This window comes from Symsagittifera roscoffensis, chromosome 4, assembly GCF_963678635.1.
Source record: "Symsagittifera roscoffensis chromosome 4, txSymRosc1.1, whole genome shotgun sequence".
Lineage (NCBI taxonomy): Eukaryota > Metazoa > Xenacoelomorpha > Acoela > Convolutidae > Symsagittifera > Symsagittifera roscoffensis.
The window spans coordinates 5781134-5808352 of record NC_087065.1 but is presented as its reverse complement, the minus strand read 5'-3'; the positions used below and the strand labels follow the sequence as shown (position 1 = coordinate 5808352).

Below are 27219 nucleotides of genomic sequence, written 5' to 3'. Positions count from 1 at the left end.
TGACTTTTGTTTGCTATCAAATGAAAAAAAAAAATTCTTTATACTTAGCTGAAAAGGTTATACGCCTCTGAGATTCCTTGTGCTACATAAAATGCACACTGTGAGATGCTACATAAGATGCTACATAAGATTTACTGCGGTTGAGCAGGCAGTTTTCGTGTAATTTTTGGTTGACTAGAAAAACACAACCGACGATAATTGTTTTTGGGGTAATGTTTTGGGTACGATTTTAGTAAAATTGCACCATTCTTATTCTGGTATAAATCTAAACATGTAGTGTTTATTCCTTTTTGTCCAAATCCAGCCCAGTTATAGAAAAAACGCTTTTATTTTTTCAAGTTTCATTCTGTTTGTCCGGATAATTTAAAACAGCACTGAATCATAAATTTACTCTATAACTAAAATTTTTGAAACTTGCCAGGAATTGAAAAGCGTCAGATTCAGGGGCGGATTTTTCTCGAGGGGGGAGGTAGATTTTCGAATTTTGTCGATCTTTTTTGGGTCGCGCAATACATTTTCTGAGTTCTCCCAAATTACTAAAATAGATCCTATTTTGACTAAATTTTCTGCGCCGCAGGCAAACTTTTGTAACGCAGGCCAAAAAAGGCTTTTCTAAGCACTTTTTGGAAAATATTGACCTAAAAACGCGTTTTTTGGCGCGCGCTTCCTCTCAAATGTAGTTAATATTCGCATCAAAAGCGCCTTAGGAAAATTTTTAGGGTCAGTGAGCCAAAAATTGATACCTCAAAAAATTACAAAGAGACGACCCTTCCGGGTCGGCAGGGGGTCGAATCCCTAAAAAAGGAGGCTTCCGATCCCGCGCCCCCCTTAATCTGCTACTGGTCAGAATATCTATTTGACTGGAGTCAAGAACACGACCATTTATCCGCGTAGAAAAGATCATCATACGAATCTATGCTAATAAATGCTGCTAAAAATCCCTAAAAAAGGAGGCTTCCGATCCCCCCCCCCTTAATCTGCTACTGGTCAGAATATCTATTTGACTGGAGTCAAGAACACGACCATTTATCCGCGTAGAAAAGATCATCATACGAATCTATGCTAATAAATGCTGCTGTGTCCCTGGCTAAAAACTACCTGAATTTTTTTTGAAACTATATCTCACCAATCCGATGATAGCGGCCAGCTGCTCTTGACTTGGCTCAGGTGTGTTGTTCATTCGTTCCATTCCTTGCATCATGTTATAGTTCTGATGGAAGTAAAATTTTGCACTTTCTGCGTCGCATTCATACTAAAAGTAACACTTAACTAAATATATTTGTTTTTAATCGTAAATTAATAAATTTGGTCACAAATCGAACACCTTGCAATTTTGTTTAAAATAAATATATAATCGGTCAAAACAATTGGTTGAAACAATCGGTATATTACCTAGCATCAGTACTCAAACACGAGCTATTTAGGCATTTATCAGGGTTGGAGCAGATAAAAATTATTGCCTCCCCTACCAGTCGCTTTTCCTTATGGTTCCCCCAGTCTAGTAACAAAAACAAAAGTTTAAAAAAATGCGAATGAACTCAAATATACCAAGAAACTTTAACTTTCGAATTTCAAAGGAAAATTATATGACTTTTAAACTCTGAGAATTTCCTGATTTTTATGTCTGACTTTTGTTGATAAAATAGGAGAATGCTCGGTTATTTACTCCACTGCGAATTCTATAAATTAAAGTCTAAATTATTTCCGTAGACAGTGCATAACACAGATATCAAATGTTTTTATTTCCGAGACTATGATAAAATAATAGTGGTTTTTTTCGCAAAATTATTAAGAACTTCTTACAGCCATCATGAGCATTTCGAGTTGCTCAGCCGTAGGCCCCTGCTGCTGATCCATAGAACCACCTGCATCGAAACCCATGGAACCACCTTCATCGAAACCCATGGAACCACCTGCATCGAAATTCATAGAACCACCTGCATTGAAATTCATAGAACCACCTGCATCGAAATTCATGGAACCACCTGAAATAAACACATATTAGTCGAGACTATTGCAGTTTTTTATTGCTAGAAAAGATCTTAAAAAACGGATTATAGAACAAATCAGAAGCACCATGTACAAATACTATTTTTAATTACCAATTTCTGCATAAAAGGATAATTGAAATAGAGCCGGATATGGGATTTTTTCGATGGGGGCGTGGGGGGTAGGATTTTTAAACATTTTTTAAAATTTTTTGTCACTTTCTCAAGGTCGACCAAAGTTTTTTCAGAGCGCTCCCAGAAACCCTATTTTAAAGAAAAATTTTGCGCCACAGTCAAATTTTTACATTTTTAGGAAAATGGGTTCCAGTCGGAAATTCGAACCAACCACTTCAAATTTTGGTTTTTCAAAAAGTTTCAACTGAATAAGATATTATTAACGCATAGCCAGCAGACAGGTGGAAAAAGACAGACTTATTTTTGGAGTGAAAAAAATTGGGGTTTTATGCACAAAACCGTCCAAAATCAAAATCTTTATGTCTTTTAAAAGTTCAATATGAAACTTTTTTAAACAATTTTTCATGTGGCAATTTGCAAGCTGAGATATTCAAATTGCTGTTTATAATACCAGAAATTATTACAGATATACTTTTGAAAAAAATAAAGCTTGATTTAGAAAAAATTAAAAATCGAGATTGGAATTAAAAGGCTAAAGAAGGTGCTGGGGACTGGAAAATGTTTTCAATTGAAAAAAATCATGACTAACCCCATTATTAAAATAATGACTTACCTGCAGATGTCCCTGCTCCACCTGGACCAGGTCTAAAAAAAAAATTTTGGTTAATGTTTGAGTTTTTGGTCATTCCGACAAATTTAACAAATCTAGGGCTTGTCTCTGGTTTCCAGTGACCTACACTCACCAAAATGTGCGCCTAACCAGTGTTCAGTTTGGCCTTATAATGACTTTTCTTAAGAGCTATAAAAGATAATTTTTTCAGCAATTATTTCATGCAGCAGTATTATGTACTCTATTAGACTTTCTTCAAGCTTACTGTAAAGCTCCTAAACATTGAATGTAAGGAATATTTTTACATTATTATATTTTCAAGATAGGGACTTTTTTCTTGCATGAAAGTTTTAAAGATGTGACTTTTTTCTTGCAAGAATTTTTTAAAGATGTGACTTTTTTCTTGCAAGAAAGTTTTTATTGTACTCTGCTGCCGCAGAGTACAATAATGGAAACTCAGTGGCCAAACAACTCGTTTTGCTACATCAGTTTACTGAAAAATCACTAACTTAAGTATCATAATGTTTTTTGCTGAGAACTAAAAATTATGCTGATATATAACTGAACCCCACATCTAACACGTCCGCAGCAAATGAAAATATTCGTAAAAATTGAGTTTATGGATTGAATTACAAAATTAGAATTCAAGAGCTAAATTAAAAAAGTTGGGCTCTAAAAATGTTACAAGATAGGAACCTTTTCTTTCAAGAAAATTGTAATATAGAAAGTTTTCCTACAAGAAAAATGCAAGAAAGGAACTTCTCTTGCATGAAAGTTGTAAAATAGGAGGATCTTTTCTTACAACTTTTTTTAAATTTTTTTCACAACTGTTTTCCATGTTAAATTTCGAAACTTTTTTCTTATAATCAGTTTAAAAGCTCTCTGCTAAAGGCAGAGCACAAAAACGAAAACTCAGAGAACAAACGACTCGTTTCGGAACATGAGCTTACTGAAAAACTCACTAACTTGATAAAGTAAATATTTTTACTAAAAATTGTTTTTCAATATATACATCAATCGCACATGAGCCTCCAAGAAGGATACAAAACAGGGATTTCGACTTAAAGAGAATTGCAAGATAGTGAATTTTCTGGAAATAAATTGTAAGATAGAAATTTCCTTTACAGAAATTTCATTACAATTTAAAAGATATCCATCACTGCAGAGTACAATATCACAAACTCAGAGGCCAAACTACTCATTTCGTTACATGTATTTGCTTAAAATCCCACTTGTTCATTACTGTTTATTTTTATCTGATAACTAGAGATTTTGTCGATATAGACCTGAACCCCACAAACAACACGGCCGCAGCTATATCACAAGATATATCAAAGCTGAGTTTTTATTATCTACAAAATAAGTTCAAACCGCTAAATACGTATAATTAGGAGATAAAATTTTTGGTTTCCCTTTTTTGTTTGAAATGAATACATTATTAGCACCATCTGAAAATTTTTAAATGCGCAAAATAAAAAACAAGATAATTTTCCTAACAGGTTGTTATCTGTTTCTACGAGATGGAAACACATTCAAAGATAGTTGTAAGATAGCGGAAATTCAATACAAATCTTATAAGAAGTTCAAAGGATAATCACTTCAGATGAAATTTTAACACGACAATTTTGATTTTCTTGGAATGCAAAAACTTGCATATTTTGTACAAGAAACTTAGCATGCAATAAAACTCATCTTTTGGCAATATGGATTGATTTTTTTGGTAAAGCAGAAGTTTTTATCGCTAACAGGCTTTCTTTTTTTTCAGATAATTTTTGATGGTTTTAAATCTTTTCTGACATTTTTTGGATTTATTGTCTTAAGATTTCTACAAATTCACAGCAGAAACGCAAAAAAACTACATAGTCGACAATTATGTTGAAGAAGTGTCAAGAAAATGACCCAGAACTTGCATTGAAAATAACTTGTCCGTGAATTTTTGAGTTTTCAGAAAGTTGTAGTCTTGATTGTCATTCTTTTGTGATAAACTATCTCAAACAGAGAAACTTTTGGGCTATTGAAAAAGTCATTAATGAAAAAATTCTTTTGCTCTTGAATTCAGAATCTTTTTTCATGCTAGATCGAAGTTTTTTTCCAAATGCATTACTTGAAGCATTGAAAAGCTACGCATCCCAAATTAATGAATTTTGTATGTTGATTGGCTCTAAATCGAATAGAGGAAACAGCTAAAAAAATTAATCTAAGATTAAAAGCTCTGCAGAATATTCGCAAGAGCATATACGGCTCTGTATTGTTTCATTATTGCTTACTTGTAATTCCAGCCTCATATCAGAACTTGTTTTGTGTCATTTTTAATTTCTCTGAGCAAGATCAGATAAATTATAATACTTTGTAATACAAATACTAGATCATGAAAAAGACTAGGTTTAATTCCCAAAGCCAAAGCAGGTCCCCATCTATAACCGCACTGGAGTTTCATAAAAAATTATTCGATTTTTTGAAATTTATCAGATAAAAAAATTAACCCAAAATTCATGACACATTCAACCATGAAACTAATTGATTAGATTAGGGGATTTTAATAGATTGATTTCAGTTTTTCAATATCCAACATATTTGGTTATTTGGACAATATAATCAATTTTTTAGGCCACAAAAACACATGACAGTCATTTTTTTCTGCAAAAAATTGTTCAAAGCTAATTAAACTCTCGAAATGTTTGGATGAGAACTTTGCACTACTACTTTTAAAAAAAAAAGTCTGCAGACAACAAAACGTTAGAATCAACGTTCTGAAAAACAAGAAACCGAACGAACATGTTGATCCCAGTTTATATCGCCCCCTTAACGTTTGTTATCCGCCTCTACTTTATAACCTACGCTTCCTTTCAAAAAAAAATCAAAAAAACTTTTGAGCCACCCCCCCCCCCCCCCACTCCCAACTTAACCCCCCTTTCCCCACCCCAGTTTACCGCCCCCACTCCCAGTTTATGACCCCACACCTAATTAACATTTCCCCAACTCACCTATCCCCTCACACCTCCCTACTTTGGGTTTAAAAATGCACAGTTACTTGCTACCGGGGAAAAGGGAAGTGGCATTTTTTGTTCCGACCATTGAAAATGGAAAGGAACTTTGTATTCGGGTCTGTTTTAATTTTGTTTTTTTTTGTTTTCCACTCAAAATCTGGTACCACAAATCATCATCGGACTGTGTTTAGTGATATATCACATTGAATCTCTTTCAGTCCTGATTCGAACCACAAAGAAAGACCAAAAAAACTTTCTAGTGTTGAGAAGAAGCGGTTTGAAATTTTTGATTAATCGCTAAACTTCGACCTACGAAAGCCAGCGAGCAGTCTTTTTTATGCTGATTGTTTCAAGCTGTTTACAATAGCTTGTTTTTGCTAGGTTTCAATTTTTCCGAGTAAAATTAATTTTGGAGATTTTTAATGCCATTTTGGGAATCAAAAACTTCAAAAATTCAAAAAGTTTTTCTTTAAAATTATTTTTTACTGTTTTTTTTTCAATTTTCTACTCATTTTTCTTAACATCTGTCGTTATATTACCCTACATTACTATGACTGCTGAGTATGCCGAAATTTTGTTTTACGTCAGATCTTTTTATGTGTACCAAGACGATGGCAAAGTTTAAAAGATAAAACAAATGTTAAACTACGAAAAGTAGAGAATTTTAAATATATAAAACCATATGTGAGAAGTAAAAGCTTTTGAAACAAAATCCGTTGCAAAATTACTGAACAAAAAATTTAATAACTCCCAGAATTTGCAAAAGTCAACCTTAACTTCTGAAAAAATTATTTAAACTGGATTATAATAGGTTATAATGGATTTTTAGGATAAAAAAGTTATAGTTTTAACCTTTTTTGATGAAATATTATAAATTATTTCTTTAATTTTTTGGATACAGAATATAAAATGACAATGAAATCAATGATTTTTCATGAACTTTAAGTTCGAGTATTTGTGCGAACTTTTGACAGATTGATGGAAATCTTTGAAGTTGAACTTTTTTCTAAATATCAATACATGCATTTTTCTGTCTTGCCAGAATAAAGGTTAAACAGTTTTTTAGATGTTTTACAGCCATTAAAACGATTCATGTTCAGCTAAGCTACGAAGTAAAAATAGAACATTGATTGCCTAATCAACTCAAGGGCCAGTCACAAAATCCAGATTATTCGGCTACTTTCCGGTACAAACAATTTTTTCATTATCTGCAAAATCAATCAACCAAAAAATGATAGCCTTAGTTTCTGTGATACATACGAAAATGATAGCCTTAGTTTCTGTTTGTTTTTCATAAGAACATAATTACAAAAACTTAAGGAAGTGGTGGGAAATTTAGGAAGTGGTAACCACTTAAGGAAGTGGTTACCGAGTTGCACCCAGATGACAAATTGATTTTAAACAGCACTAGGAATGTTCAAAATTCGGCATTACACATGATTATTTAACAAGAAATTAAACTAATGTTTTTGGTCGTTTTAAAAAATGCATCTTCATGGCTCAATTCTTCTTTTTTTTCTCCATAGAAAAAACTCTCCTGTGCATCCTGATTTATCAAATTTTTTTTTACTAACTTTTGTATTATTCTGAACTGAAGTTTTGTACTTCAATGCACAAAAGGAAAATTAAATTTTCAACTTCTTTGTATAGAAAAAGAGAAAAAAGCAACAACGAGGGAAATAGTGGGTCTAAGCAATCTTGACAGATTAGACTGCCAAATTATACGTGTAAATTCAATAAAAACAGTACTGCTTAAAGTTCAAGCATTTTTTCGTGTAATTTTTGATCAGAAAAAAGTGAAAAAATTAAGTTTTATAAGTTTTCCTTAATAGCCATGCAAGACAGCGTCGAAAAAATTTTACGCAGAAATTTTACTTAAATTTAGTTTTTTGGCAAAAAAAGACACTCGGGAATCTTTGATTGCAAAACCGTAAGCGGATTACCCTGAATCGAATGGTTTGCGGTGAGCATATGCTCTAGATCCTCGTAACTTCGACAAAAAAAGTATCTTAATTACAAATTACTGTTCAAATTTTGGAACAAAACTAAAATTCAACTGAATTTGAAAAGCCTTAAAGCTAACAGAATTGAGTTCTCAAGTAACCAAGTAAATTCTGTCTTATTCGATGTTCTAAGTTTTTGAATTTATTCTTATATCTTATTACACCCGAATCTATTAAATTGAGATCATTTTTTGTACAAAAAATTTGAATTAAATCGATTATCATATTACTTTTGCCAGGGCAGGGAAGGCAATATCTGATCGGTTTTTGAGCCAAAAAAAACTATCGAGCAAGTTTTTGAAAAGATCCTAGCAAAAGATCCTAGCTGCCCAATAAAAAAAATCCTAGCAACCCAATATAGCTATAATTTAAGTGAAAAAATTGGGCCGTAATCAGGGGCGGATATAGGTTTTTCTCGAAGAGGGGGATTTTCAAAAAAATGTTCAAAATTTTGTCAAATTTGGTTTAGAAGGACCAAATTGATTTTCCGAGCGCTCGCAGAACACTATAGAGACCCTATTTAGATTAAATTTTTAGCACCTGAGGCAAAATTTAAAAAAAAAAGGTCAAAAATGTCGTTTTTGGGCGTTTTTTGGAAAATTTTGACCATAAAAAATTTCTTTTTTTTGGGCGTCCATTCCCCTAGTTTCAAATTAGTATGTATTGGCACCAAGGGCGCTTTAGAACAATTTTAGGGTAGGTCAGCCTAAATGGATGCCATAAATTAAGATCAAAGGAGTGCCCTTTGGTTGGTGAGGGTCGAATCTCCGAGGAAGCCAACCACGCCCCCCCCACCCGAATTTCCGAGGAAGCCACCCCCCCACACTGCCCGTAGAAATTACAAAATACAATAAATTCGAACTCACTGGTACACTTCGTTCGGATTCTGGCGAGAGTAGTCGGGTTCTGTCACACAACCAATGTGGATCCCGAAAGTGATGACTGATGCTTGGTGATGTGAATTTTCCTCAGTCGCAGCAAAGATTTGCTGTCATCGCCAAAAACACAGAAGAGCGTTAATCGAAATTCGATCGAGTTTCCTTGAGAAAAGCGTTTTAACTTTACGATGAGACAACAACGATAAAAAATGAAACTAAATAATTAACTTTATCTTCGGCTCTCGTAAACAAAAAGATTTTGGGCATATTCGATCAGCCTGTTTCGGGCAAACCGTAACAAAACCTGTGGTTTTTATCCGCTCACAGGACTTTTAACAGGATTCCAATCCACAGGATTAATTTCAAACAAAACCCACTGAAATTTATTTATTTCAAAAGCCTTTCAAATTGCAGCCAGCATAAAATTAATAAAGAATTTATTCATTGTATCATTTAATTTAGCCTGCAATAAAACTAAGGATTCGTTCAGTGTAAAATTGACAATACAATGGAAGTGAAAACAATTGATTCCATATTTTAAGTTCAGCGAGGGGGGAGGGGAGGAAAGGGCGGAATTGTACACCAATAGCTTCAGAAACACTACATATGCCGACTCTTTATAATCTCCCCTCAAAGAGAAAAGTAGACTGTGCACGCGAGTAATTGATTTCACAAAACTGTTGGTACAAAAAAGATGATAACAAAAAATCATTTTTCAAAACAACGAAGAAAGTTTCGCAAAAAATATTTGGTAACAGAATAAAGGCGGCAGAGGCGGGCGGCGTGTGTGTTTTTTTTTTCAGTTTTCTTTGAAGCTCATTATCGAAACTTCATGTAAATCTTTTGCGACCCGCTCAGACTTTCAGTTACGATTCCCTGTTGCTTTAATACATTTTGAACAAGATTGTAATTTGTTTATTACTATATTATGTGCATTCTCTGCACTGTAAGCATATTGCGCAACAGGCCGAAATCAGATTTATTGCGGAATCCGCATTAATATTTTTCTATGACCTTTTTTGCTGTTGTGGATTCCACAAACAAACATCTAAGACTGTACCACCCAAAGACTGTATCGCTCAAAATTGCTTAAAAAAATAGGCAAATTTGGGTAATCCGCAAACAAACAAAAATACATGTGTTCAATTTAATTGAGCTGTTGCGAATCCGCAACTGTAGGCGGAATGCGCCAATTGTAACTGGAATCCGCAAATTGTAAGTGGAATCCGCATTTTGTTTGCGGATTCCGTTGACAGATATGTATATATGTAGTAGCGTTTAAAAATACATCTTTTAATTACTAGGTGGCCACCAGCAAGTTCAATCTCAATTAGTAAATTACTATATTCATCAGCTACCTATTGAAATGCCTAATGTTCAAACCAATTTCCGTCAAACACCCAGCTTCAGTTTTTTGGATTGATGGAATCCCAAAAACTGACATATATCGGCGATATGTTCTACGGTGTGTTTCAAAGCACTCTCAACTCAATGACTTCAAAATATGAATTTATTTGATATTTATTCCATAATATTCCGGTATTTGGGGTACCATCAATCCAAAATACCGACCAGTTTTTGGAATCGATGAAATCACAAATACTGACCTAATTTGGCGATATGCTTTGCATTGTGTTTCTAAAAACTCTCAACCCAATGACTCTGAATAATGAATTTATTCCATATTCATTCCATGTTATTCCAGTATTTGGGGTTCCATCAATACCAAATACTGACATAAATCGGCGATATGTTCTGCGGTGTGTTAGCCATCCTTATTATATCCAGGTACTCAATGACTTCTAATAATGATTTTGTTTGATATTTTATCCATAATACTCTAGTATTTGGGGTTCTGTCAATCCCAAATACTGATCAAAATTTGGGATCGAGGTAATCCCAATTACCGACATAAATTGGCAATATGCTGTGCTTTATGTATTCTAAACATTCTCGACCCAAATATTCCAAAAAAGGAATTTATTCAGTGTTGTATTTCCAAAACTGTGATCCTAAAATTGCTTGCTGAGTTATGTATCGCAGACACTAAAAGATGGCATCAACCGATTTAGTTAACCAATGTTTCAAGATTTGTTCGGGGATTCCACTGACAATGGTTATGTCCTTGCTTTTAAATTCTTCATTGCTAAAGGTAAGAAGTCCAGCTCTAGCTTTTAATAGTTCATATGCAAGTTCAGTAATAGACAGAAGTCTGAATCTACTTACAGTTTGCGGAATCCGCTTAAATTTGCGGGTTCCGCTTACAAACTTTACGGATTCCTATTACAATTGCGGATTCCACTTACATTTTGTGGAATCCACTTTCAACAGCGGAATTCAGAACAACTAGATTTATTCGCTTGTTGCGGAAACCTCAGCACAACAAATCTTCCAACAAAATTTACGTTACATGTATTTGAACGCAGAATCCACGGAAGTTTTGTAAATGGACTCCACTGACATTTTGGAACATGTTTAAAGGTTTGTCTATGGAATCGAGGAACATACAGAGACAAAATTGTTTGGCCTCGTAATGTAGAATAGCAGTTAAACTAGATATAAACATAAAAAAAGCATTGTACATCTCTAACAACTGCTTCAATCAAGACAAAACCAAAAATCTTCAAAGTGCACTTTAAAGCCTTTGAAAAAATTTTCATTTTAAAAACTTTGAAGAAACTTTCGAAAGAAAACAGGAAAATTGATCAAAAATTAACACCCCGCACGGTATGTAAAATACAATAAGAAGATTTTTGAACCGAAAGTTTTTTTTTCGATTTTTGAGCCGGATTTTTTGCCGCTGCAGATCATTGAGAGGAATTAATTGTTTTTGAATAGTCACAAATTGACCAAAAGGATTATATGCAAATGTTCCCATAAGTTTACCAACATTTTTCACAGGTTAGGTGCTTGATTTTCAAATACATTGAAATTGACTACAAGTTTTTGTTAGGACAATATAAATTCACTACCTGACCGCTTTATGATACAGAAAATTTCGCGTATCACGATGACGCCTTGAATAATCTAGTTTTTTCAAAAAATGACTCTTAAGTTTTTATAAAGTGGAATAACTGATGTTTTTTCTATGCTTTTTTTAATGTTATACTAAACCGGAGCAAGTGAAGTGAAATGGAGATGTATATCGCCTACCTAAGGTTTTGTTTCTTGCTATGATTTATTACGTTATGTTTTTATAATTGAATTTAAGATTAATTCAATGTTCGTCCCAACTAGTCCTGTGAATTTTGTTTGGTACCTATTAAGCAAGATATGATGATACTATATGAGTCCAGTGACGCTACTGATTCCAGTACTGACGTTACTAATGTTCAAATAAAATGTTAGTTAAAATTGAATTAATCTCCAAGTTAAAATATTAAAAAGTGAAAGAGCAGTCTCTCCGTCGGAGAGAATGAGCGTATCAAGGTCATACACTAAGTACCAGTTATAGTTATAACAACTAAATAATTAATTATGAAGGTATCATTAAAATAATGCAATTCACAACATTCCCCTTAACAGGAAAAAAATTAAACTAGATTAAAGGTAACTGCCCCTTTTCTCCCCTGAAGGAATCTGAAAAAATTTTTAATACTAAGTCGAGATACTACAGTAAGTAATACTACCCCGTAAGACAAAGTGTTTGGTACATTACCAGGTCAAACTGTGCATTCTGTGCATAGTAGGTGGATTTCGCAACAGAACAAAATCATATTTGTCGCGGAATCCGCAACTTTGCTACTTTTCTTTGATGTTTTTTTTCGCTGTTTTTGGATTCCACAAACAAATACCTAAAACACTGTACATCTCAATATCCCTCCAAAATTAGGCAATTTTGCAGAATCCGCAACCGTATTTGGGGAATCCAGAACAATTTGTGGAATCCACGAACAAATAATAAGACATCTGTATAATTAAAATGAGCTGTTGCGGATTCCGCAACTGTAAGCGGAATGCGCAACGTGTAAGTGGAATCCGCAAATTGTAAGTGGAATCCGCAATTTGTTTGCGGATTCCGTTTACATGTATATATATGTGTAGTATAGCGTTTAAAGTTATATCTTTTTTTTACTGGTCATCAGAAAAATCAATCTCAATTACTACATTGATCAACTACCAGTTGAAACGTTTAGTGTCAGTCCCTGTCAACCAAACTTCGATCTCAAATCCTGTCAGCTTTGATCTCAACTTCGATCCCAAATACTCACTTACTGAACTTCGATCTCAAATGCTGACCTACTGATCCCAGATTTTGACCTACTTTGATCTGAAATTCGATCCCAAATACTGATGCAATCCCAAATACTGACCTAATTCGGCGATAAGCTCTGCGCTGTGTTTCCAAACACTCTCAAGCCAATGACTACAAATATAGAATTTCCAAATCTCCTCTCCTCTCACTCCCCTGCGTTTATCCCTACCCCCATGTTCACTAAGTATTAGCCCCAAACCCAAAACCCCTCAAGTTACAGTTTAGCCCCCCCCCCCCAAAAAAAAAAAATATGTGTAATTTAATCCATTTTTAATGGACTATAATCGATTATAATGGATAATAATGATTAAAAAAAGAATGGATTATAATCCATTTTTGATGGATTATAATCAATTATTTTCGTAACTTTATAGATACTGACTTCAAACTGAAAATGTTATCGATTATTATCCACTAGGGGCCCAGCTGAAAGCTGGAGAGACCTGTTTGATTATTTTAATATTGATTATTTTAAAATTGTTTTAAAATTTCAGGTTTCTCAAGTCGATAGCGCCCTTCCTACGCAAAAAAAGTGAAAGAGAAGCTTATGCATTCATTGGTAACGCTTTGGTAAAAAGTTTTCATGAGGTTTTCAACCGTAATGTGAATTAAACGGGCCTTTCACAGTGCGACAAGGCAAACCGTATCAATCATGGTTACATGCTAAATATATTTAAAATAAAATCATATGCACAATGCTTCAACAATGTGAATAATTATTCACTAGAATTAAGTGAAATGTGTGTTTCACAAACCAGCTAACATTAATGAAATAAAGTATTTATCATTTTTCTAACGACTCTTTAATTTTCGAATTAATTAAATTTTGTCCAAGCATTGCAAATATGACTATAATATGTTGACTATAACTGACATCTTAAAAACGTTCTGGAACAAACCGACCTGATTAAAGAGAACTAGCGTAACTCGTGCAACTTCTCGTTGGACTTCTTTGAACCAACACAAAGCCAATAGCACCAAGCAAAAGCGAGAAAACGTAAGCATAGCGGATTCCATTGTCTAAAAAATACACACAATAAGTATATTGAATCTTTGCTCCAATGCCAAAAATTTTTTCCTAAGTGTACAGCTCTTCCCCGAGACAAATTAAGGACCAGCCGCTTGGGCAGGGGAGTTTCCTACAACCTGGTCTATCGATTAAACCCTTAATCCCAAATCTGGATGGGTAGTTTGTGAAGAAATCGAAAAAGTTTGAAAAAATGGCCTAAAAACCGAAAAATTGACTATTCCTAAGTGTATAGATCTTCCCCTAGACAAATTAGGGACGAGCCGTTTGTGTAGGGGGGTTCCTACAACCTGGTCTATCGATTAAACCCTTAATCCCAAATCTGGACGGGTAGTTTTTGAGGAAATCGGAAAGATTTGAAAAAAGGCCAAAAAAGTCAAAAAAGTGACTTTTCCTAAGTCTATAGCTCTTCCCCTAGGCAAGTTAAGGACCAGCCGCTTGTGCGGGGGAGTTTTCTACAACCTGGTCTATCGATTAAACCCTTAATTCCAAATCTGGATGGGTAGTTTTTGAGGAAATCGATAATTTCCGAAAAAATAGGCAAAAAAATCAAAAAAGTGACTTTTCCTAAGTCTATAGCTCTTCCCCTAAGCAAATTAGGGACCAACCGCTTGTGCATGAGGGGTTCCTACAACCTGGTCTATCGATTAAACCCTTAATCCCAAATCTGGACGGGTAGTTTTTGAGGAAATCGGAAAGATTTGAAAAAAGGCCAAAAAATTGACTTTTCCTAAGTCTATAACTCTTCCCCTAGGCAAGTTAAGGGCCAGCCGTTTGTGCGGGAGAGTTTCCTACAACCTGGTCTATCGATTAAAACCTTAATTTCAAATCTGGATAGGTAGTTTTTGAGGAAATCGATAATTTCCGAAAAAACAGTCAAAAAAATCAAAAAAGTGACTTTTCCTAAGTCTATAGCTTTTCACCTAAGCAAATTAGGGACCAACCGCTTGTGCATGGGAGTTTCCTACAACCTGGTCTATCGATTAAACCCTTAATCTCAAATCTGGACGGGTAGTTTTTGAGGAAATCGAAAATTTCCGAAAAAATGGGCAAAAAGTGAAAAAAGTACCGAGTTGTGAAGCTTTTCTAAGACCGTAGGGGGTGGGGTAGGGTAAAAATTGCCCTAAATTTCAGGCAGGCAGGTAAGTGAAACGCTACTGAATCCATTGGTACCACTTTTATGAGAATCTGACGGGTAGTTTTTGAGGAAATCGATAACTTCCGAAAAAGTAGGCAAAAAAATCAAAAAAAGTGACTTTTCCTAAGTCTATAGCTCTTCCCCTAAGCAAATTAGGGACCAGCCGCTTGTGCATGGGGGGTTCCTACAACCTGGTCTATCGATTAAACCCTTAATCCCAAATCTGGACGGGTAGTTTTTGAGGAAATCGGAAAGTTTTGAAAAAAGGCCAAAAAATTGACTTTTCCTAAGTCTATAGCTCTTCCCCTAGGCAAGTTAAGGACCAGCCGCTTGTGCGGGGGAGTTTCCTACAACCTGGTCTATCGATTAAACCCTTAATTTCAAATCTGGATAGGTAGTTTTTGAGGAAATCGATAAATTGCGAAAAAATAGTCAAAAAAATAAAAAAAGTGACTTTTCCTAAGTCAAATAATCAGAGACCTGTTTGATTATTTTAATATTGATTATTTTAAAATTGTTTTAAAATTTCAGGTTTCTCAAGTCGATAGCGCCCTTCCTACGCAAAAAAGTGAAAGAGAAGCTTATGCATTCATTGGTAACGCTTTGGTAAAAAGTTTTCATGAGGTTTTCAACCGTAATGTGAATTAAACGGGCCTTTCACAGTGCGACAAGGCAAACCGTATCAATCATGGTTACATGCTAAATATATTTAAAATAAAATCATATGCACAATGCTTCAACAATGTGAAAAATTATTCACTAGAATTAAGTGAAATGTGTGTTTCACAAACCAGCTAACATTAATGAAATAAAGTATTTTTCATTTTTCTAACGACTCTTTAATTTTCGAATTAATTAAATTTTGTCCAAGCATTGCAAATATGACTATAATATGTTGACTAGAACTGACATCACAAAAACGTTCTGGAACAAACCGACCTGATTAAAGAGAACTAGCGTAACTCGTGCAACTTCTCGTTGGACTTCTTCGAACCATACAAAAAAACTCAACACAAAGCCAATAGCACCAAGCAAAAGCGAGAAAACGTAAGCATAGCGGATTCCATTGTCTAAAAAACACACACAATAAGTATATTGAATCTTTGTTCCAATGCCAAAAAACTTTTCCTAAGTGTACAGCTCTTCCCCGAGACAAATTGAGGACCAGCCGCTTGGGCAGGGGAGTTTCCTACAACCTGGTCTATCGATTAAACCCTTAATCCCAAATCTGGATGGGTAGTTTTTGAAGAAATCGAAAAAGTTTGAAAAAATGGCCTAAAAACCGAAAAATTGACTATTCCTAAGTGTATAGCTCTTCCCCTAGACAAATTAGGGACCAGCCGTTTGTGTAGGGGGGTTCCTACAACCTGGTCTATCGATTAAACCCTTAATCCCAAATCTGGACGGGTAGTTTTTGAGGAAATCGGAAAGATTTGAAAAAAGGCCAAAAAAGTCAAAAAAGTGACTTTTCCTAAGTCTATAGCTCTTCCCCTAGGCAAGTTAAGGACCAGCCGCTTGTGCGGGGGAGTTTTCTACAACCTGGTCTATCGATTAAACCCTTAATTCCAAATCTGGATGGGTAGTTTTTGAGGAAATCGATAATTTCCGAAAAAATAGGCAAAAAAATCAAAAAAGTGACTTTTCCTAAGTCTATAGCTCTTCCCCTAAGCAAATTAGCGACCAACCGCTTGTGCATGAGGGGTTCCTACAACCTGGTCTATCGATTAAACCCTTAATCCCAAATCTGGACGGGTAGTTTTTGAGGAAATCGGAAAGATTTGAAAAAAGGCCAAAAAATTGACTTTTCCTAAGTCTATAACTCTTCCCCTAGGCAAGTTAAGGACCAGCCGCTTGTGCGGGGGAGTTTACTACAACCTGGTCTATCGATTAAACCCTTAATTTCAAATCTGGATAGGTAGTTTTTGAGGAAATCGATAATTTCCGAAAAAACAGTCAAAAAAATCAAAAAAGAGACTTTTCCTATGTCTATAGCTCTTCACCTAAGCAAGTTAGGGACCAACCGCTTGTGCATGGGAGTTTCCTACAACCTGGTCTATCGATTAAACCCTTAATCCCAAATCGGGACGGGTAGTTTTTGAGGAAATCGAAAATTTCCAAAAAAATGGGCAAAAAGTGAAAAAAGTACCGAGTTGTGAAGCTTTTCTAAGACCGTAGGGAGTGGGGTAGGGTAAAAATTGCCCTAAATTTCAGGCAGGCAGGTAAGTGAAACGCTACTGAATCCATTGGTACCACTTTTATGAGAATCTGACGGGTAGTTTTTGAGGAAATCGATAACTTCCGAAAAAGTAGGCAAAAAAATCAAAAAAAGTGACTTTTCCTAAGTCTATAGCTCTTCCCCTAAGCAAATTAGGGACCAGCCGCTTGTGCATGGGGGGTTCCTACAACCTGGTCTATCGATTAAACCCTTAATCCCAAATCTGGACGGGTAGTTTTTGAGGAAATCGGAAAGTTTTGAAAAAAGGCCAAAAAATTGACTTTTCCTAAGTCTATAGCTCTTCCCCTAGGCAAGTTAAGGACCAGCCGCTTGTGCGGGGGAGTTTCCTACAACCTGGTCTATCGATTAAACCCTTAATTTCAAATCTGGATAGGTAGTTTTTGAGGAAATCGATAATTTCCAAAAAAATAGTCAAAAAAATCAAAAAAGTGACTTTTCCTAAGTCTATAGCTTTTCACCTAAGCAAATTAGGGACCAGCCGCTTGTGCATGGGAGTTTCCTACAACCTGGTCTATTGATTAAACCCTTAATCCCAAATCTGGACGGGTAGTTTTTGAGGAAATCGAAAATTTCCGAAAAAATGGGCAAAAAGTGAAAAAAGCACCGAGTTGTGAAGCTTTTCTAAGACCGTAGGGGGTGGGGTAGGGTAAAAATTGCCCTAAATTTCATGCAGGCAGGTAGGTGAAACGCTACTGAATCCATTGGTACCACTTTTATGAGAATCTGACGGGTAGTTTTTTGGGGAAAAAAAAACCAGATCTCATCTGGAAAAAGAAAAAACGTCTTCATAATACCTGTTTAATAAATCAAATAGGAATTTAACTCCTGTGCGGGAAAAGTATTAAGTTTCATAAGCTAATCTGTAATTTAAGTAACAGAATTGTCAATAGTACTAAAGCAACAAATATTTGATGCATAATTTGAGTAATTTAATTTTTTGAGATTGATGAAATTATTCAATTCGTGCATAATTTATTCTTTTTCTTGGTATTATTGATGATTCGAATAATAGTTTTATGAATTAGCGCTTTTAAGTCAATTCAAGTTAAAATTTTCTGTTTTTCTGCTCTTGGACCCATTCTGCTTATTGCTCCGCCTCCACAATAGCTATACAAACCTTACTCTTATGTCCGGACCATACTTTTTACGTTAATTATCTTACCATTCAGATTCGTTGCCGTGAAATTTGGACTGAACAAAACATATTCCGTTTTTGGACTTTACCATCGACTATTAAAAACTGTCCAGATTTCTGTTTCAGAATTGATATCAGCGTAGTTTTGAATGTCTAAAAAATTCAGCGGCGAAACTCGACCTGTTCGATTGTTGACAGACAGGTGGGGGGTGGGGTAAAGAAAAAAAGCCCATTAAAAGAGCCCATACTTCAAAAGGGATGTTGGTGTAGACGAGTCGCGCGGTATAAGGTTGGAACGTGTGGGGATCTCGGATCAAGTAGGGGATATAGTCCTCGTCCAACTCCATTGGCGGATGGTCTTCTCGAAGTTGTTTGCTGAAAAAAAAGAAGAAAAGTGTAAGAAATTGGGTCGTTTGTAATCGCTAAACGTTTTGGATCTACAGTCGCCCTCCCTTTGGTAAGGTTACGTAGCAGTATTAAGCCAACCGCGTACTCAGACTCGTCAGTATTTAGATAAATACTGTATTTACCAATCAGAATTGAGACAAGGCAGAAATGAATAATTAATAATTTTTTATTTCGCAAATTTGCTTTCTCATCTTGATTCTGATTGGTTAATATCGTATTTGTCTGCTTACTGACGAGTTCGAATACGCAGTTGTCTAAATAAAGACCGCACTCCCTTTGATACCTACTTGAGAATTGCCACCCCTATTATTAAAAGCAATAAATTGCACTAGAGCTTTTTATTTAAAATTCGAAATTTGCTGCAATCTGATTGGTCGAAAATGCGTTATTTTAATCTACTTAACAATTGCCCCCCTTTCCTAAAGGGGGGGGGGGCAATTGTTAAGTAGATCCAACGTTTTACGTGATTTTGTTGATGACTGACAACATTGCAGGAGAAATCGAAAGCCTCTCAAAATGATCGTGTTATCGAAAAAATCGAAGAAATCGTGAAATTCAATCTGTGACATCGAACGAAAGTACCTGTTTTAGCATTAGCACTAAAAAACAATTTACCCACGGCTTATCATATACAGGTGCTTAACTTCTTTCAGAATAATTAAAGAATTGAGCACACTTTTTAAAATGTTCATGTTTTGCATCAGCATTGCTCACGTGTTTCAAAACACATGAAGAACACCAGATTACTTTTGTGCTAAAGTAAATACACGAGAGCTGAGAAAAAAATTGACTTCATTGATTTGCTGGTTTTCAAAAATAATTTTGAATTTTTTGATCACAATACAGGTATATGCACCCCAAACATAGTGCAAAAATTTATTCTCTAAAATGCTTATTCTGATATGTCTGTTATTTACAATCTTTGTACACTTAACTAAGAATTCAAAGAATAGGAATAAAAATGTGTCAATTAAAACGTCTGTTCTCAAACTATAACGAACAGTGAAATGATCGACCGTTGTTCGATTCATAGCATAGTTGGCAGGTATGTAATCAATACCAAAGGTCATAAGGTTGAACAAAATGAACAACTCACAACATTCCACAATGGGAAAAAAATTAAAACAAACAAAAAAAACTAAATTCTTTATACACCTTTTTCCCCCTTCAATATAGAACGAACAAAATTTACAAACTGCACAAAAAAAGAAATTAGCAGAACGAGAATTAAGTATCTACAATTTGGGAATGATATGTACAAATTTGTATAAATGGGTGAAGTTTACAGAATTTACTTACAATGAAAAAAAAAAACAATACAAGAAAAATAAAAACGCCCAATGTACACCTAAATCTCAGTCTCCTCTTCTTTGTACACCTGAATGTACACAGCAATAAAATGATAGGGCAATATAAAAGGAAAAAAATTGAAATGGTCACAACGTTGATGATTTTAAAAAAGTTTATTTAAGTTCTTGGAGTTTTAGTTGAATGTTGCATCAAATTTATCTGAGTTGTAAGAGGACCAGGCAAGTGTCGTTTCGGCAAAAAGAGTATATTTCTGAGGAGATATAGGGATAGGAGTGAGAAAGTCAGAAGGTAAAGAACAAGGAAGGCTGGCGGTGTCACTGAGTCGGCCTCGAGTCTTGAAATCTTCTTCTTTTCCTCCTCGTTTTTAATGTATCTGCGCTCCCCGTAAAACTGTGGGAATCCTATATTTCATCTGGGTTGGGTCGAAGGCCTCGTCTGAGTCACCATGGGGGGCTACTCCTCTGGTGAACTGTCCGGCAAAATTGTTTCTACTGCTGAACCAGCTGTCGATGGCCCTGGTAGGAAGTTTGATTGGGCTGCGACCGTCGGTCCGCTAAACGCTTCGATGTCTGAGTTTAGGATCTTATGCTCGCCTCTAACAAGCAATCTTAGTTATGATCTGTGACTAATTCCTGACATATCGGAGCGTTGTTGCTGGAAGCGTCCTAAAAGCAATCATCAATCAAGCCGTCCCAAGAGTTTAAACTTAACGAAGAAGACAAAGAAGAGGAAACTGAGATTTTTTGCGGCGATTCTGGAATGATCACTATTTCCGGCTGGAGCTAAATGGTGCCGAGCGTCAGCGTCGTGTTGCCAGAAATCGTCCTATTAAGGGTGTTAGTCCGGATTGCCTTCTTGAGTGTCGACATTTTCCTTTTTTCAGCTAAACCTTTTCACGATCGGTACCCATGGGTGGTGGTTTAACAAGAAATTTTGGAGGACCCGGAAGTATTTTCCCTTTGATCGCTGAATCTGGTTTTAGTAAAATGTGTCCTTTTTCCAGTGTAACAGTATGTTCCGAAGAATCAATGATTGCCTCTTGACGGGTTTGAAATACGGGTCTCCATTTTTCTATTGTTGTTTTTTCTAAAAAAAAAAATTTACCTCCTGTGGTCAGTTTTGCTTGTGAAAAACGTCTACGTTGGGCAGCAGGGCTCGATGGTCTGACAAGATCGATTTTTCCTTTGGTCTAAACAACTATCAACGGAAACCATGTTTTTCCACCTAGTATTAGCGGTACGGTTGATATGTTTTTCGAATGGGGTACATCCGATGGATGTTTGTTTGGTAATTCGTAAGTTCCAAATAATTTTTTTGATTGAAGAATGTTAAGTCAGTTTGGGTAATTCGTACGACATAGCAAGAAGTTTGAATTTTATAGTATACACAACTCTTTCTGCAAGTCTGTATGATCTATTATCTGCTACTGTACAAACAGTTTCTATATTGAATTTTTCACAAAAAGAGGTAAAAACGTGCAATAAAAAGCATGACCCAAGGTCGATTCTGACTTTTCTTGGAAAACCGGGAAGATAGCAAAAATCGTTGAAGATAGAAATGACTGATTTTAAAAGGCATTCGTGACCACTTTCGCCGAGGGATATTTAGTGAAACGATCGATTCACAACAGAATATATTGCTTCGATCCCCAAAAAGCGTCCAAAGGTCCGGCGGAATCTAGATTTATCTCTTCATTGGCAAATAACAAGTCCGGAAATTTGCTCGTGAGCTCCGATCCCAGCAGATTTTTAGAGTTCTTACCGGCTTTCAAGCACTGCCTGCAAGAGTTGCCATGATGGTAGATCTCTCTATATATATGCGGCCAGAAAATATGTTCCGCCAAAAATTTCTTGCCGAACTGGCCTGGATAGGATTCATGGAGCATTGAGCTGAAAGCACCTCGTATTGCTGCTGGAACCGTCAGTTAGTTTTCCAAGAAGAGGAGCTCGTCCATAGTGCTTAAGTTTTTCTCGTAATCCTTCATATACGATCCATGAGTTCCCAATGGTCGGCCATTCTGTAATGTCATTATCAAATCCCATAAAACTTTATCGTCCTTGGTCATGAGGTGAAAACATTTCTTCGAGCTGTGGTTTTCTGGTATTAAAGGAGATGATGGGAATGCTAAATTTGCTTCAAAAACTTTTATAAGGCCGCAAGAACGCTATCTTTGGGAACAAAAACCAGGGGTTCTGCTACTTTGATATTCGAAGTACCCACGGTCTTCGTTTGTCTCGGGATAAAATTCTCGTAAACCAGTAGAAATTGTAAAAACGCCTTGTCCGTAAATGATATACTTTTGTAGTTGAATTCGGAATTATCGATAGGTGAACAATTAGATGAATGTTTTGATCTGACGTGAGAATTATTGCAAATTTTGAATGACTGAGCAAAACAGGAAATTATAACGGCAATATTTCTGTGTTTAAAAGAAGATAAGGGTCTATCTGAGAAGTTTCAACCAATCACGTCGCTTGAATTATTTGTTCTCGACGGGAAATTATTTACAATTGTGTTTACAACGAACGACGGTCGATTTACAATTACTCCCTTTACAGGAATAAAATTGGATGAAATCAATAAAATAGTGTATATGGAAGCTGCGACGAATTCCTCGTCGTAGTAAGAAGGGCGTTTGGCTTTGCCAGAAAGTAGATTTGATGAAAGATCTGTGAATCCCATATCTTTACCCGGAAGATGAGAAATTGTGAAAATAAACGGTAAAAATCTGTTTACCCATCCGGTTAATCTACTGTGCATTGACTTGTTACTATGGTTGGCGTGAGTGCAGAGAGTAGCGCCTAGTGATCTCTCACGATTTCAAATTGAGATCCATTTAAATAGTTTCCAAAGTAATTAGATGCCCAGGCTCTATTTAAAAATTTCAAATCGTTGGTAGACTATTTCAATTCATGGTTATTCCAAAATCTCGAAGCGAACGCAATGTTTTTCCACTCTCGTCATAAAACTGCTCAAGTATGGCTCCTAACACGTTATGTGAGGCACCTGTTTACAATCTTGTCTTAATTTTGTTGCCGAAATGACTATTTTTGGTAATGTTCACATATTTTGTCATGATTTTTTCAAACGAGATAGAATGACTGTTATGCCATTGGTACGTTGTTTTTTTTTGTTGAACAGCGGTTGTAATGGGGAACCTAAGAGAGACTGGTTTGGAACGGCGGTGGTTTCAACGTATTGGTTAATCAAACCAAAGAATGTACAAAGTTCAGAGAAGCTATTCGTTATTGCGAGATTTTTTTTGCATCTGCTTTTCCGACAAAAATTCTTACTGTTGAAATCTTAAGTCCAAAGCCATTCTATTTCCTTCTTAGAAGAAAGCACATTTTCCCTATTTCACGGCCATATTTTTTTGTCGAGAGCTTCAAATTTTTTTTTGCACAATAGCTTTATGTTCTTCTACTGTTCCCGTAGAAGCCACTAGAATGTCATCTATGTAAGAATTTGTGGCTGGGTTTTTGTTTAAGTGAGTCCATGACTCTTTGAAACTCATTGGACATTACGCCAAGTCCATCAAATTCTGTTAAAAGTCGATATGTACCAGTGTTTTATCCTGTCACTATGCTTACGTTGCGCTGTTTACTAGTCCTTTCACATAACTTTAGATGAATGTATGCGTTCTTTAGATCAAGGTTACTAAACCAGACCTGCCCATCGGTCTTTTCTGACAATTGTAACGCAGCACTATCAATCAATATTCATCAATGTTGGGCATCTTGTATCTATTTTTAAAAATCTGGTCATTCATTAGCTCTGAATCTAAGGCAGGAATAATTGAGCCTTCTTTTTTTGTAGTCATCACAATTGGGATTATCAGGCAATCTTCATTGCATTAATCAAGTTTTCCAATATGGCCCTTTTTTTCTTTCTTTTTAACTCCTCATTCACTCCCGATTATAAATTAAAAGGCACTCTTCTGCCTTTTGCTTGAACCAGTTTAAGAGGGGACTGGAAATGAGTGACTTCATGGTCGTTTGGTATCTTGTCGATTCTATTAATTTGATCATCAAATTTCGTAAAAGTTTTTTTTTGTCAAAAATGCTAGTTTATTAGACTAACTGTTCACCCGTGGGTAGCTGATTGTACCAATTGGCACTGGAAACTTCTTCTGTCTTACTTCCATTCTCAGTTCTAGATGGTTGTCGTTGGCCAGGAGGTTTCTTCCGTGTCCTTCCGCAAAAAAAAAGTGGTTTTTTCACATATCAGACCATTGGAATGAGAGTTCTGACTAACCTTTTCCTCAAGGTTTTTACTGTGATGTCTGTAAAACTGCAGTATAACTGTTTAATTTTCTTGGTTGTCGCTCCACGAATCTTTCGTCGGGACGTATTTCCAGTTTTCGGTATTGACAGGGTCAATTACAATATTTACACTGGATGGTTTGCTTTTGGTTACATAATTTTGTGGAGTGGCCACTTTAATTACAATTGTTGCATACGATTTCTCTGGCTGGGCAGACCGTTGGTCGATTCTCTAGCTGGGCGGACCGTTGGTCGATTCATAGCATAGTTGGCACGTAAGTAACCATTACCAAAGGTCATAAGTTTGAACAAAATGAACAACTCACAACAGTTAAAATCCTTTATGAAAAACAAATTGTTAAAATTTCTGAGCAATTTTTGCTTCGGTCTGAGACAAACCTTGGAGGCAGAGGTGGATTCAGGGGGGAGGGGGGGTGTGGCGGTTGCATTTCGTTTCCCTCATGGATTTTCAGATATCCATTTTGAGTGAAGGAACCAAAAAAAATTTTAAGGGCGCCGTTGGCGCCATTATATATTCTTTTTGAGTTTTGAGAGGAGTTTACAAGAAGTAAAAAGTCGTAGTATCTAAATTAGTTCATGTTTCGATTCCAGTTCCATTTCTAGTTGTGCTATTTAATTCAATTATCTGTCTGGCGCTAACTAGTATTTAACCTTCGGAGTTTGTCTGTCACCTTCGGTTGACCGCCAATTTATTGTCTCCGACTAACTTTCTAACACACGGTTACTTATCTCACTGGATTAATTCAAACTATCGAAACCGCGTTTTCACATGGCGCAGTCAGCAGGCCAAAGTGGGGGGAAAAACCCACTGGGGATTACATCGTTTTGGCCCTCGACGTTCGCAGAGCCACCAATGCTATGGGAGTTTTGGTTTTATCGTTTTCATTGGGGAATAGTGGCCAAACATAGCCCAAATCCGAAGAACTAGAATTCTGCGGGATGCGTTCATTGTGAACATGAACAATAGAGAGGCCCAAAATGAGCTATGCCGTTCGACTAAGACACCAGAGGAGGTTTACCGTATTGCACTGTCCTACGAACGTGGATACAAGTATGCTAAATCATACGGATCGGCAATCGGCAACCGGAGCAACAACTAGTGGCACCACCGGTGGAAATGGAGCGTTTCAGGTCAAAACGGAACCGGTGGGAACAATCCGAGGAGGATACCGAAATCATAGACAGTGTGGCCGTGGATCGTTCAGAGGACGAGCAGAGATGAGAGCGGGAGTTTCTAGAAGATGCTATAATTGTGACCAACCCAACTTTACCCAGGAACAACTTACAAAATGTCCAGCCAAGAATGCGACGTGTAATTTCTGCCGGAAGACGGGACATTACGAGAGAACTTGTCGGGGAAAGCGGAATAATCGGGGAAGACCGGCAGTGGGACTTATCCAAAATCAGGAGGATATGGAAGCTAGTGAAATAGGCGACGCTGAGGATACTTATTCGCAACATGAGAATTCAGTTGGCTGGGTTAACACACCGGTAAAGAAGCAACGATCGTGGGATTCAGACAGCTCAGGAGATTATGTTGTCATGGCTATCAAATCTCGGAGATAGACTGAATTGAAGGTGGCCGGCGCTCGACTACCAATTAAGGTAAATAGGAAGCAAACGAATGTCTGGATAGATAGTGGATCACCGATTTTAATATTTACCATTGGAGAACTAAAACAAACGTTGGGCACCGCAGGCGTGAACGTTAAGGCGCCAGCACCGGAGGACGACAAATTCAGGGATTACGGAAACAATCCTTTACGGCTACTAAGAACGATGGACGTCTCGTTAGAAACGAACGGATGGGTGACTAACGCGAATATCAGAGTAATCGGAGGAAGCAGACCGTCGATTATTGGGAGAGACCTAATGCCAAATCTGGGATTGCAGATAGTGCAGAAGGCACCGGAGGAGAACGTGATGTCGGTGCAGGGAGAAGAACCTGGGGCCGAAGCAACAGAGGAGAAGGACTCATTAGACCCCTGGCAGATTTATTTCAGCAAGCAATTTAAAAACCATTTTAACAGTGTCGGTAAAATGAAGAATTATAAGGTACACGCGGATTTTTTTGAAACGTTAACGCCGATTCAACAAAAAGGACGGAGAGTGCCCATCACATTGCAGGATAAAATTGATAAGGAAATCAATAAATTTTTAGGGCAAGGGCTCATCGAAAAACTGAAAGAATGTTCGGACAAGTATTTTGTTTCGCCGATTGTAATAACGGTGAAAAAGGACGGATCAGTGAAATTAGCGTTGGAATCCCGGGAGTTAAACAAGCAAGTCCACAAGAATAAATACCAAATGCCGAATATTGAAGAGCTCATGGATACGGTAGAACAAACGATAAGCGAACGGAAACCAGGAAATGTATATTTCTCTACTATGGATTTTACGTATGCGTACGGTCATTTACCACTTAGCCCGGAAACCAGCGTCCAATGCAGTTTTTCGCTGGTGGGAGGAAAATCAACGGGCACGTATCGTTTTCAAACGGGGTTCTACGGCCTCACAACCATGCCAGCGGAATTTCAAAGAGTGATGGATACGATCCTTTCGGAGTTTCCGCAGGCGCACGCTTCTATTGACGACATTTTGGTGGTCACCAAAGGCACTGAGATTGAGCATATCTCGGCGGTCGAAAGAATCTTACGGAAGTTAGATCGCGAGAATATGTCGCTTAAGCTTACTAAATGCCAATTTGCGCGGAAAGAATGTGAATGGCTGGGGCATAAAACAACTTGTACCGGAATAACGCCGCTAATCCGAAAAACGGAACCGGTCGAATCGCTAAAAGCACCAAAAACGGTGTCGCAGCTAAA

At 36.5% G+C, this 27219-nt stretch overlaps 1 protein-coding gene and 1 pseudogene across 1 annotated transcript in view; one reads left to right on the top strand and one right to left on the bottom strand.

The window, feature by feature from the left end:
- LOC134844712 (serine/threonine-protein kinase dyf-5-like) overlaps window positions 1–24822 on the bottom strand; it is a 45737-nt pseudogene extending 20915 nt beyond the window's left edge.
- LOC134843568 (intraflagellar transport protein 88 homolog) overlaps window positions 1–27219 on the top strand; it is a 519299-nt gene that overhangs the window by 48751 nt on the left and 443329 nt on the right. The window lies entirely within an intron of this gene.